The following is a 14928-nucleotide window of genomic DNA, read 5'->3' on the forward strand; positions in this document are numbered from 1 at the left end:
CAGACACACCCTTTCTCGATCGCTACAAATCGACATCAGTGAATATATATAGATCGACATACGAAAGTATATGCGTGTTTACAATATTGAAGACCTTCATTTACAGATTAACTGCTACTAAACGTACGTCATATCGACAAAGGATTACACCATAAGACACGCCGGATTTAGTGGCCTAAATGGCTGGTCCTATGGTATGTCATCTATTCTTGTGTCAGATTGAGTTAGAAACGTGGAACAGGGTAAAGGTTTTGTAAGATTATCTCACATTACATTACTTTTCGGATAATTATGTGACAGCTACATACATAGCATTTGGCTCATATATGCCTACTGGGTGGGCCATTTTTCGTGAAGAGTTTGATGATTCTGTATTTCATATAAGTAATTGAAAGTATGAATTATGCATGTGAAAATTCCAAATTGACTTAACGTCGATTAATAGAGAAAAATCAAACATAAAAGGGATACAGAAACGGCAAAAAGTCATAAGACCAAGGTTGTACATCATTCCAAATTGAACGGAGATTGTGCAATCCGTTATGTGATAGGAATTTCCGAAGGTCTGCACCATCATTAAAATTGCCTGCATATTTCGATATTCTTCGGGGATAAAAAATGAAAAATTTAATGATTTAGGATGTTGTCCTTTCGTTACAGGCTAAAACGTATAATTTTGTCAAATTTCAATTATCTTCTTTTTCTTCTGGCAGATTATGCCGCAATATGGATTTTGGGCGAGGCGGGTAAAAATTAGGACTTTCAGGAAACTAAACCAAAAATTATGGAGATGGTCATTATTACCCCTTAAACGGAAAGCTGTACGAAAATTTCGCCAAAATAGTCAGTGTAGAGGCACACAGTCGTTACGATTTGATTTATATAGATAAGGAATCTGCTCCATGTAAAACACCTTTTGGGCTATGTCCGCTGGACTTAACCTGCAAAAGTGACCATTCATATTATCTCCCTTATTAATCCTCCTGACGAAAAAATGCACATGAAAAAAATAGGTTTAGAGGTGGAATTCCATCACGTTTGGTCGATTTCCAGTCAGGTTGGTCTTGTTCTGTATATATTGTGGAAGAGTAAAATCACCATTTAGGTTCCCTATAAACCGCCAGTCCATTCCGGAACATGAAAAGTTATTCACATTTAAAACCTACCTTTGTACAGGTGGATGCTAAATATAATTTTTGGTTCGAATGTCTTCAGTAGTTTTCAAGTTGTAAGGAATACGCTTTACACGCACCCGCTCGTGAGTTAAGTCCGATGGGACTTGTACAGAAAAACGGTCCGTTAATGATATCTCCCTTATTAATCCTCGTATCGAAATGATGCACATGAGGAAAAAGGTTTAGAAATTAATTTCTACCAAGGTAGGTAGATTTCCATTAAGTTTGGTTGTGTATATTTTGTGGAAGTGCAAAATCACTGTTTCGGTTTCGTATAAACCCCCAGTCTGTTCAGGGATTTAGAAACAATATTTGCCCTAAAACCTATCAAGGACAGGTGTATTCTAAATATGAGTCTTGGTGGAAATACATCCAGTAGTTTGTAGCACTCGCGTACATACGGCGTAATTAAGGAAGGAAATAATACAGTTAAGAAAGTTGAAAGTAATAGAAAATGGATTATAACTGAGGACAGCCGGATAACGACAAAGATGTAAATGCCAAGTTAATGTATTGGAAAATCAAATGCCACTCAATAAATTGTGCTAGTGTGAGTTATGGATATAATAAAGCGGTAACAGAGGAGAAATTTAGGTCCAGTGATTCTTAGGTAAACAAATAATAAGAAGATGACTAATGGTGTTATTACTTAATCTATTCGAGGGCGGTTATAACATCCAACGATATTCCGCCAATATCCCGCAGATAGGCCGATTGACGCCTCCCTTGCCTTCTACCCAAGGAACAACCACGAATTTAAAAGCATGATGAGGATAATGGCAATACGTTACTTCTCTGCTGGCATGCAGTCAGAGACGTTGCCATGGTAACCTGTAGGTTCGTTGTCGGTCTGTCGGTCACTCAATGCAGAGCATGATACCAGCGGAAAATTGTAAATTTCTCCGTCATGTGAAGAGTAAGGTAAATTATGAACACAACGAAAGTTGTTTATAATGAAGAGACGTTTCACGTACGGTAAACTGAGTTTAGAGAAAATCAATAGTATAAGAGAAAATGGAGGAAAACCATTCTGGTTTTCCTATAAACCCCCCGTCTATTCAAAGATTTTAAAATAATATGCATATCGAAACCTTCCCCGGGATGAGTATACTCTAAATATGAAGTTTGGTTGAGATCTATCCAGCCGTTTCGAAGTGATGGTGGAAAAACCATTCAGGTTTTCCTATAAACCCCCCGTCTATTCAAAGATTTTAAAATGATATGAATATCGAAACCTTCCCCGGGAACAGTATACTCTAAATATGAAGTTTGGTTGAGATCTATCCAGCCGTTTCGACGTGATGGTGGAAAAACCATTCTGGTTTTCCTATAAACCCTCCGTGTATTCAAAGATTTTAAAACGATATGCATATCGAAACCTTCCCCGGGATGATTATACTGTAAATATGAAGTTTGGTTGAGATCTATCCAGCCGTTTCGACGTGATGGTGGAACAGACAAACAGACAGACAAACAGACAAACAGACAAACAGACAAACAAACAGACACGAAACGTAAAAACCACCGATTCGGTCTTGAGTTGACCTAAAACGGATAAATATCTGAAAAATTGGCAAAACAAAAGAAATTACAGACAGCGGACCCCCTACAATTTTATTTATCTACTAGCAAATGTACCCGTGCTTCGCTACGGTATTCTACATTGTATTCGAATATCGAAGTAAATAGTGTACATGCAGTAAATTACATTGTTTTAAAATTGCATGTCTCTTAGCGTTATCCGAGAAAGAGCATGGGGAGGTCCCCGTACGTTGTTTCCAATGTAAAGTGTTTGTTACGGATTTGTGATATAACGGCAGGTTCACTTGCCTACTGCCATTCACAATCGAGTTGGGAAGTTAACACTAAAATTGCAGGCCCCATTGCCTACTACGCGGACAGAATCGATTTGGGGAGTTTTCGTTAAAATGGCAGCCCCCTTTCCTACTTCCAGACAGATTACAGTTGATGAGTTTTTATTATAATGGCAGGCAATTACTCTACTATCATTCGAAATTGAGTTGTGCAGTTATCATTATAATGCCAGGCCCATTTTCCAACTGCCAGCCAGCTTACTGCCGGTCACAGCAAGTTGGTGAGTTTCCATCAAAATAGCAGGCCACTATGCCTAATGTCAGTCACATTTTAGATGAGGATATTCCTTTATAATGGCGGGCACCCTTGCCTACTGCCAAACACAATCAGGTAGGGGAGTTTTAAACAAAACTGCATGCTCACTTGCCTTCTGCAAGTCAAATCGAGGAGTGAACTATTCATTAAATTGTAGGCCTTGCTTACTAATGACAGTTACACAGGAGTTGGAGAAGGAACCCTTTCCTACTGCCAGTCAAAGTCGGTGTGGGGAGTACTGATTACAGTAGCAGACCCACCCTTTCTCGATCGCTACAAATCGACATCAGTGAATATATATATCGACATACGAAAGTATATGCGTGTTTACAATATTGAAGACCTTCATTTACAGATTAACTGCTACTAAACGTACGTCATATCGACAAAGGATTATACCATAAGACACGCCGGATTTAGTGGCCTAAATGACTGGTCCTATGATATGTCATCTATTCTTGGGTCAGATTGAGTTAGAAACGTGGAACAGGGTAACGTTCTTGTAAGATTATCTCACATTACATTACTTTTCGGATAATTATGTGACAGCTACATACATAGCATTTGGCTCATATATGGCTACTGGGTGGGCCAATTTTCGTGAAGAGTTTGATGATTCTGTATTTCATATAAGTAATCGAAGGTATGAATTATGCATGTGAAATTTCCAAATTGACTTAACATCGATTAATAGAGAAAAATCAAACGTAAAGGGGATACAGATACGGCAAAAAGTCATAAGACCAAGGTTGTAGATCATTCCAAATTGAACGGAGATTATGAAATCTGTTATGTGATAGGAATTTCCGAAGGTCTGCACCATCATTAAAATTGCCTGCATACTTCGATATTCTTCGGGGATAAAAAGTGAAAAATTTAATGATCTTGGATGTTTTCCGTTCGTTACAGGCTAAAACGTATAATTTTGTCAAATTTCAATTATCTTATTTTTCTTCTGGCAGATTATGCCACAATCTGGATTTTGGGCGAGGCGGGTAAAAATGAGGACTTTCAGGAAACTAACCAAAAATTATGCAGACGGTCATTATTACCCCTTAAACGGAAAGCTGTACGAAAATTTCGCCAAAATAGTCAATGTAGAGGCACACAGTCGTTACGATTTGATTTATATAGATAAGGAATCTGCTCCATGTAAAACACCTTTTGGGCTATGTCCACTGGACTTAACCTGCAAAACTGACCATTCATGATATCTCCCTTATTAATCCTCCTGACGAAAAAATGCACATGAAAAAAATAGGTTTAGAGGTGGAATTCCATCACGTTTGGTCGATTTCCAGTCAGGTTGGTCTTGTTCTGTATATATTGTGGAAGAGTAAAATCACCATTTCGGTTCCCTATAAACCGCCAGTCCATTCCGGAACATGAAATATTATTTACGTTTAAAACCTACCTTTGGACAGGTGTATGCTAAATATGAATTTTGGTTCGAATGTCTTCAGTAGTTTTCAAGTTGTAAGGAATACGCTTTACACGCATCCGCTCGTGAGTTATGTCCGATGGGACTTGTACAGAAAAACGGTACGTTAATGATATCTCCCTTATTAATCCTCGTATCGAAATGATGCACATGAGAAAAAAAGGTTTAGAAATTAAATTCTAATAAGGTAGGTAGATTTCCATTAAGTTTGGCTGTGTATATTTTGTGGAAGTGCAAAATCACTGTTTCGGTTTCGTATAAACCCCCAGTCAGTTCAGGGATTGAGAAACAATTTTTGCCCTAAAACATATCAAGGACAGGTGTGTTGTAAATATGAGTCTTGGTGGAAATACATCCAGTAGTTTGTAGCACTCGCGTACATACGGCGTAATTAAGGAAGAAAATAATACAGTTAAGAAAGTTGAAAGTAATAGAAAATGGATTATAACTGAGGACAGCCGGATAACGACAAATATGTAAATGCCAAGTGAATGTATTGGAAAATCAAATGCCCCTCAATAAATTATGCTAGTGTGAGTTTTGGATATAATAAAGCGGTAACAAAGGAGAAATTCAGATCCAGTGATTCTTAGGTAAACAAATAATAAGAAGATGAGTAATGGTGTTATTACTTAATCTATTCGAGGGCGGTTATAACATCCAACGATATTCCGCCAATATCCCGCAGATAGGCCGATTGACGCCTCTCTTGCCTTCTACCCAAGGAACAACCACGAATTTAAAAGCATGGTGAGGAAAATGGCAATACATTACTTCCCTGCTGGCATGCAGTCAGAGACGTTGCCATGGTAACCTGTAGGTTCGTTGTCGGTCTGTCGGTCACTCACTGCAGAGCATGATACCAGCGGAAAATTGTAAATTTCTCCGTCATGTGAAGAGTAAGGTAAATTATGAACATAACAAAAGTTGTTTATAATGAAGAGACGTATCACATACTGTAAACGAAATTTACAGAAAATTAATAGTATAAGAGAAAATGGAGGAAAACCATTCTGGTTTTCCTATAAACCCCCCCCATATTCAAAGATTTTAAAATGGTATGCATATCGAAACCTTCCCCGGGACGAGTATACTCTAAATATGAAGTTTGGTTGAGATCTATCCAGCCGTTTCGACGTGATGGTGGAAGAACCATTCTGGTTTTCCTATAAACTCCCCGCCTATTCAAAGATTTTAAGATGATATGCATATCGAAACCTTCCCCGGGATGAGTATACTCTAAATATGAAATTTGGTTGAGATCTATCCAGCCGTTTCGACGTGATGGTGGAACAGACAAACAGACAAACAGACAAACAGACAGACAAACAGACAAACAAACAGACACGAAACGTAAAAACCACCGATTCGGTCTTGAGTTGACGTAAAACGGATAAAAATAGATTTATATCTATATAAATAAAATTGTAGGGGGTCCGCTGTCTGTAATTTCTTTTGTTTAGCCAATTTTTCAGATATTTATCCGTTTTAGGTCAACTCAAGACCGAATCGGTGTTTTTTACGTTTCGTGTCTGTTTGTTTGTCTGTTTGTCTGTTTGTCTGTTTGTCTGTTTGTCTGTTCCACCATCACGTCGAAACGGCTGGATAGATCTCAACCAAACTTCATATTTAGGGTATACTCATCCCGGGGAAGGTTTCTATATGCATATCATTTTAAAATCTTTGAATACATGGGGTGTTTATAGGAAAACCAGAATGGTTTTTCCACCATCACATCGAAACGGCTGGATAGATCTCAACCAAACTTCATATTTAGAGTATACTCATCCCGCGGAAGGTTTCGATATGCATATCATATTAAAATTTTTGAATAGACGGGGGGTTTATAGGAAAACCAGAATGATTTTTCTACCATCACGTCGAAACGGCTGGATAGATCTCAGCCAAACTTCATATTTAGAGTATACTCATCCCGGGAAGGTATCAATATGCATATCGTTTTAAAATCATTGAATACACGGGGTGTTTATAGGAAAACCAGAATGGTTTTCCTCCATTTTCTCTTATACTATTGATTTTCTGTAAACTTAGTTTACCGTACGTGAAACGTCTCTTCATTATAAACAACTTTCGTTATGTTCATAATTTGCCTTACTCTTCACATGACGGAGAAATTTACAATTTTCTGCTGGTATCATGCTCTCCATTTAGTGACCGACAGACTGACAACGAACCTACAGGTTACCATGGCAACGTCTCTGACTGCATGCCAGTAGGGAAGTAACGTATTGCCATTTTCCTCATCATGCTTTTAAATTCCTGGTTGTTCCTTGGGTAGATGGCAAGAGAGGCGTCAATCGGCCCATCTGCGGGATATTGGCGGAATATCGTTGGATGTTATAACCGCCCTCGAATAGATTAAGTAATAACACCATTAGTCATCTCCTTATTATTTGTTTACCTAAGAATCACTGGACCTAAATTTGTCCTCTGTTACCACTTTATTATATCCATAACTCGCACTAGCATAATTTATTGAGAGGCATTTGATATTCCAATATATTCACTTGGCATTTACGTATTTGTCGTTATCCGGCTGTCCTCAGTTATAACCCATTTTCTATTACTTTCAACTTTCTTAACTGTATTATTTTCTTCCTTAATTACGCCGTATGTACGCGAGTGCTACAAACTACTGGATGTATTTCCACCAAGACTCATATTTAGAATACACCTGTCCTTGATAGGTTTTGGGGCAAATATTGTTTCTAAATCCCTGAACTGACTGGGGGTTTATACGAAACCGAAACAGTGATTTTGCACTTCCACAAAATATACACAACCAACGTTAATTTAACTCTACCTGCCTTGGTAGAAATTAATTTCTAAACCTTTTTTTCTCATGTGCATCATTTCGATACGAGGATTAATAAGGGAGATATCGTGAATGGTCACTTTTGCAGGTTAAGTCCAGCGGACATAGCCCAAAAGGTGTTTTACATGGAGCAGATTCCTTATCTATATAAATCAAATCGTAACCACTGTGTGCCTCTACACTGACTATTTTGGCGAAATTTTCGTACAGCTTTCCGTTTAAGGGGTAACAATGACCACATCCATAATTTTTGGTTTAGTTTCCTGAAAGTCCTAATGTTTACCCGCCTCGCCCAAAATCCACATTGCGGCATAATCTGCCAGACGAACAAGAAAACAGAACTTTGGCAAAATTATACGTTTTAGCCTGTAACGAACGGAAAACATCCTAGATCATTAAATTTTTCACTTTTATCCCCGAAGAATATCGAAATATGCAGGCAAATTTAATGATGGTGCAGACCTTCGGAAATTCTTATCACATAACGGATTGCACAATCTCCGTTCAATTTGGAATGATCTACAACCTTGGTCTTATGATTTATTGCCGTATCTGTATCCATTTTACGTTTGATTTTTCTCTATTAATCGATGTTAAGTCAATTTGGAATTTTCACATGCATAATTCATACTTTCAATTACTTATATGAAATACAGAATCATCAAACTCTTCACGAAAATTGGCCCACCCAGTAGCCATATGTGAGCCAAATGCTATGTATGTAGCTGTCACATAATTATCCGAAAAGTAATGTAATGTGAGATAATCTTACAAAACCTTTACCCTGTTCCACGTTTCTAACTCAATCTGACACAAGAATAGATGACATATCATAGGACCAGCCATTTAGGCCACTAAATCCGGCGTGTCTTATGGTATAATCCTTTGTCGATATGACGTACGTTTAGTAGCAGTTAATCTGTAAATGAAGGTCTTCAATAATGTAAACACGCATATACTTTCGTATGTCGATATATATATATTCACTGATGTCGATTTTTAGCGATCGAGAAAGGGTGTGTCTGCTATTGTAATCAGTACTCCCCACACCGACTTTGACTGGCAGTATGAAAGGGTTCCTTCTCCAACTCCTGTGTAATTGCCATTAGTAAGGAAGGCCTACAATTGTAATGAATAGTTCCCATCTCGATTTGACTTGCAGAAGGCAAGTGAGCATGCAGTTTTGTTTAAAACTCCCCTACCCGATTGTGTTTGGCAGTAGGCAAGGGTGCCTGCCATTATAAAGAAATGTCCTCATCTAAAATGTGACTGGCATTAGGCATAGTGGCCTGCTATTTTGATGGAAACACACCAACTTTATGTGACTGGCAGTAAGCTGGCTGGCGGAAGGAAAATGGGCCTGGCATTATAATGATAACTGCACAACTCAATTTCGAGTGATAGTAGGGTAATTGCCTGCCATTATAATAGAAACTCCTCAACTGTAATCTGTCTGGAAGTAGGAAAGGTGGGCTGCCATTTTAGCGAAAACTCCCCAAATCGATTCTGTCCGCGTAGTAGGCAATGGGGTCTGCAATTATAATGTAAACTTCCCAACTCGATTGTGAATGGCAGTAGGCAAGTGAGCCTGCCGTTATATCACAAATCCGTAACAAACACTTTCTTTACATTGGAAACAACGTACGGGGACCTCCCCATGCTCTTTCTCAGATAACGCCAAGAGACATGCAATTTTAAAACAATCTTATTTACTGCATGTACACTATTTACTTCGATATTCGAATACAATGTAGAATACCGTAGCGAAGCACGGGTACATTCGCTAGTAACCCCTAAAGAAACTGATTCTGCGGACTGCACAACAATGATCTTTCACTCTAATTGGCAGTCCAGATGCTATTGAAATTGACTCGCTGTTTTCCTGTAGGCCATATTGCACCCCAAGTATTTTGATGGGAGAGGGCTTTCTTCAACACGTGGCTATTAAAATAGGGGCCTGAAATAAACTGGGTAGGCGTGTTATCCACTTTATGTGTGTCACGCAAGTCTGCCATCAAAAGCTGGAGAGCAAACAGTGTCATAAATCCAAGAGTAATGGGAGTAAAGGAATTCCTTTGGACGGCTAGACAGTGTAAAATGGTTAGACGTGATCTGAGCACCGTCCAAAGAATTAATAATGGTTTGTAGTACTGTATTTGTTCTTACTAAGCGAAGTTAGCTTACAGCAAATATATCTCAATAAGCCTGATTCATCTTTTAAATCATAAAAAGGGAACATCTATTAAAATTGTTTCCAGGAGGCGTGGAATCTGTATTGTGTGGGCGTCAGGAAGGATGTTTAATATTACTAACACTTTTGAAGATATGCCAAGGTAATATCCATCTTCCATAACGTCGGAAGCCAAAGATCCTGGAGAGGGTACTGTTTATTGTAGTCTTATGTTTCGATACATGCTGTTTACAAAAGTTAATATCCTAGGGCATAATTAGAAAACATACAATAAAAGCACAAGTAAGGATTAAGGTGTCCAGAAAATACCATTAACCTAAATCGAACATGTATGAATTGTTTAGGAATTAAACGGGGAAAGAATGGCCAAAAAAGTACTGTTAAGAAACGTAATTTAAGGGGTGAAACTTCTCGGACATGCTATAGAAGTCCATCAGGTACCTCGCGAACATGACTCCTCAAAGAGGTCGCCACAGTACTGATCCTCAGTCTCTCCGTTACCATGTCCGACTTTTAAAATAAATATGTATTGACTGTCAAAAAGTGAAAGCAGGCAGACTAATTAGACTACGACGATAAATTAATTATATGCTATAACTATAATCTATGTACCTAATTGCTCTAGACTTCTATACAAGTTGCTTTACGTCGCACGGACACAGATAGGTTTTATGGCGATAATGGGATAGGAAAGGGCTAGGAGTGGGAAGGAAGCGGCCGTAGCTTTAATTAATGTAGCTATAAAAGTAAGTATGTTTCTATCACGGGCCTATCAAGGAGAGGAGAACACGCAGGACCGTTCATTGTGCCCCTGGTGGTCTTGGAATAACCAGTACAAAAGTGAGTTGCCCTCCTCTCTCCCGATATAGGTCCTAGTTTTGATGGCGCCGTTCTCTCCTATGTTTTTTTTGTATTTGCTTTACGTCGCACCGACCCAGATAGGTCTTATGGCGACGATGGGATAGAAAAGGCCTAGAAATGGGGAGGAAGTGGCCGTGGCCTTAATTAAGGCACAGCCCCAGCATTTGCCTTGTGTGAAAATGGGAAATCACGAAAAACCATCTTCAGGGTTGCCCAGTTGGGTTCGAACCCACTATCTCCCGAATACTGGATACTGGCCGCACTTAAGCGACTGCAGCTATCGAGCTCGGTCCGGTGTATGTAGATGCCCTCACGTATCCACCGGTTCCAAACTCATACTGTTCTCTCTCCACGCTATTGCAATAATAGCAGATTGTTCATTCCACACTTACGCTTCCCAATAATGCGTCATCTTTCCAACGATAGATTAATTTACGGTTATTGGAGTTAAAATGCGTCCTCCACGCATTGCCTATATAGGCGGACAACTCGTTCTGAAACACTCCCATAGGTTTACCAGGATAAACAAAGCGATTAACCACAGTGTCCACTGTATACTGTATGACACCACTAAGACCGCCGAGGAAATGAAGAAGCAACCAAGTTTGTAGCTTTACGTAATATTTTTTCATATCATCTTTGCCATGGGACCTTAGATTTTATTCAGCATACAAACCATGAAACGTGATATTCATTTGAAAATCCATGAATTAACTGGTGTTTGAACAGAAGATTGTGAAATTATTAAACCAATGTGAGAGTAATTCAAGAAAAATACATTACAAATTCATATTTTTCTCATTTTGGTGTAATAAGCTAAGCCTAAGGGCGGAAAGGGCAAGAGAATTGGTTAAAATTTGATCGATGGAACAAACAGATTGAGGGCCAGGTATTGAGACATATTCAGTTGAAGCGTAGAATATATATATGTAGAGGGTAGGAGGCCCAAAACAAAAATATAAAGAACATATTGAAGTATATGTAACTAGCAAGATACCCGTGCTTCGCTACGGTATTATACTGAAATTTATAATTGAATGCTTATTGTTTTAGATATATAATCCGCCCAAATTCGCGATCTGACTCGTTTTCTACGAGAATCCGCCAAAATTCGCGATCTGACTCGTTTTCTAATGGATTACGGCAAGTTTCCTCCCATTTTTCAATCTTTCTTTCCAGCAATCCATTTCGTACTTCCCGGGCTAGGTTCAGGTATTCCACCCAGTCAGTTGGGTCCCTAAATCTTTGCCATCTTTTCATATAAGCATTTTTTATATGGATCAAATCCTTCAGGAGATCCGGCGTGGTGTCTTCTTGGGTGCCTTGGCGGTACCGAACCCGCGGCCGGCCTGCATTCTTAGGCATTACCCGTCCAGGAATCGTTTCCAGCGCGGTCCGCACATTTCACGACGGTCTAGAACATTATTATTATTATTATTATTATTATTATTATTATTATTATTATTATTATTATTATTATAGATGTTCTTGACCCAACAGCAAGATGCAAGACCGCTACTTGGCGTTAAATTACATCTGCTTGCCATTGTCATTGTTGACAATGTGACCAGCACCATTGTCGCGCGTAGGCAAGTGTGCGGGATTTCTGGCGATACGAATGACATACTTCCGTGCATTATTGACCTTATTATAGAGGTGAACAATTTGACGGTCAATCTCATTCCTATCGTTTATTTCAAAAGTGTTTAAATATTTATTTATATGCCAGCGGAATATACTGTAATCTAAGAACGTTCTTCGAAGGAAAAGATGGGGCTTGAAAACGAACCCAGGAAAGATTAAAAATGATCAATTTATGATCACAATAAGTACATCGAAAATATACAGCCTGTTTCCAGTCATTCGACAGGGTCCGGAACGGAATGAATAAAGCCCCATCTAGCGGCGACAATAGGAATTGTGCCGGCTGCCGAAGCACTCCTCTGAGGCAATGATCGATGAATGAAAAATGAAATGAAATATTGGACAGTGTTGCTGCAATGAATGATGATAGGGAAAACCGGAGTATCCGGAGAAAATCCTGTCCCGCCTCCGTTTTGTCCAGCACGAATGTCACATGGAGTGACCGAGATTTGAACCATGGAACCCAGCTGTGAGAGGCCGGCGCGCTGCCGCCTGAGCAACGGAGGTTCCTTATAAGTACATTATGAACAGTAAAATCAATTGGTCTCACCTCCTTTTACACCCCACCCCCGTGAAGTTTATTTAACCGCACCACCCCCCCCCTCCAAAAAATTAAAAGAAGGCGTGTTTCTTTATGTTTAAAGGAGATTCCAAACCCCAATGTTCACGTCTATTACCTTATGTTTTGAGATATAAGTATCTCCATAAAAATAATTCACTTTTTTCACTTCCTTTCACACTCATCCCACCCCCCTTAAGTGAATTTTCTGGCAAAAAAAATACTTGTTTCCTTGATAGTAAAGGATCTTCTAAATAGCTATAATATTATCACGACTCTAACTTCCTCAGTTTTTGATTTGCGTCCTTATGAAAGGATTTCAACTCCTTTTCACTCCCGCCACCTCACCCCCCCCCCCCACCCCCCGAAGATGGTTCGCCCAAAACGCGTTTTTCTTTGTTTTTAAAGGAGATCAAAATACCAATTTTCACGTCCGTAACAACTGTACTTTTTATTAGATGTATGTATTCTCATACAATTAAGTCCATGAATTTTTCAATTCTTTCATTCACACCCCCCCCCCCCACTTCACTGGATTTTCCGTGAATACGTGTTTCTTTACTTTTAAAGCAGATTCCAAATATCAAATTTCACGTCTGTAACATCTTCATTTTTGAGATATCAGTAGCCTAATTAAAAGAATTCAACACCATTTTCAGTCACTTTTACACCCCCCTCCACCCAAGTGGTATTTCCAAAAACTAAAACTACACGTTTCTTTATTTTAATAGAGATAAAAAATACCATTTTTCACTTTTGTAACATGTTAAGTTTTTTGAGATATACTGTAGAAATTCTCATTTTAAAACTTCACCCCTTTTTAGTTCCCCTGAGGTGGAGTTTCCAGAAACAAATCACCTATATTTCTTTACATTTAGAGGAGATTCCAAATATCCACTTTTTACGTCTGTAACATTTTACGTTTCTCAGATATTCTGTAGATATAGTCTCTCAAAAAATTCACCCCAATTTGTCACTCCTGTTTAACCGCCATTAATTGGATTTTCCAGAAACAAATAAATACGTGTTTCTTTATTTTTTAAGGTGATTCCATATACAAATTTTCAGTTCTGTAATATCTTCAGTTCCTGAGATATATGTATCCTCATTTAAGACATTCAACCCATTTTTCACCCTTTTACACCCCTCCTATTGGGATTTACAGAAAACAAAAGGAGATTCTAAATACCAGTTTTTACATCTGTAAACTTTAAAAGTTTTGAGATATAGATGCACTCATTTTAAAAATTAACCCTCTTTTTCACCCTCCCATTAATTTGATTTTTCAAAAACAAAAAATACGTGTTTCTTTATTTATAAAGTAGATCCCAAATACCAATTTTCAGGTCTGTAATATCTTCAGGTTCTGAAATATAAGTAGCCTCATTAAAGGCATTCAACCCCTTTTTCATCCTTTTCCACCCTTCCTATTGGGATTTTCCGAAAACAAAAAAGACGTGTTTATTTTTAATGAAGATTCTAAATACCAATTTTTACATCTGTAAACTTTAAAAGTTTTCAGATATAGATGCACTCATTTTAAAAATTCACCCCCCCCCCATTTTCACCCTCCCATTAATTGGATTTTCCAAAAACAAAAGAATACGTGTTTCTTTATTTTTAAAAGAGGTCAAAAGTACCAATTTTCAGGTCTGTAATATCCTCAGTTTCTGAGATATAAGTACCGGTATGCTGATAAAAGGCATTCAACCCCTTTTCACTCCTGTTGGGATTTTCTGAAAAAAGTACGTGATTCCTTATTTTTAAAGAAGATTCTAAATGCCAATTTTTACATCTGTAAACTTTAAAAGTTTTGAGATATAGATACACTCATTTTAAAATCTCACCCCTCTTTTCACCTCCTTAAGGACGGAATATCCAAAAATCCTCTCTTAGCGAGAACCTACATCTTAATATGAATATATCCCAAAAATTTCATTTCTTTATGTCGAGTAGTTTTGGCTCGGCGATGATGAGTCAGTCAGTCAGTCAGTCAGTCAGTCAGGACAAGTTCTTTTATACACTGACTGACAGAGCAAATGCAACACCAAGAAGGAGTGGTCAGAACTTTATGCCAATTGCAGGGTAGAC

This window comes from Anabrus simplex, chromosome 5 (genome assembly GCF_040414725.1).
Source record: "Anabrus simplex isolate iqAnaSimp1 chromosome 5, ASM4041472v1, whole genome shotgun sequence".
NCBI lineage: Eukaryota > Metazoa > Arthropoda > Insecta > Orthoptera > Tettigoniidae > Anabrus > Anabrus simplex.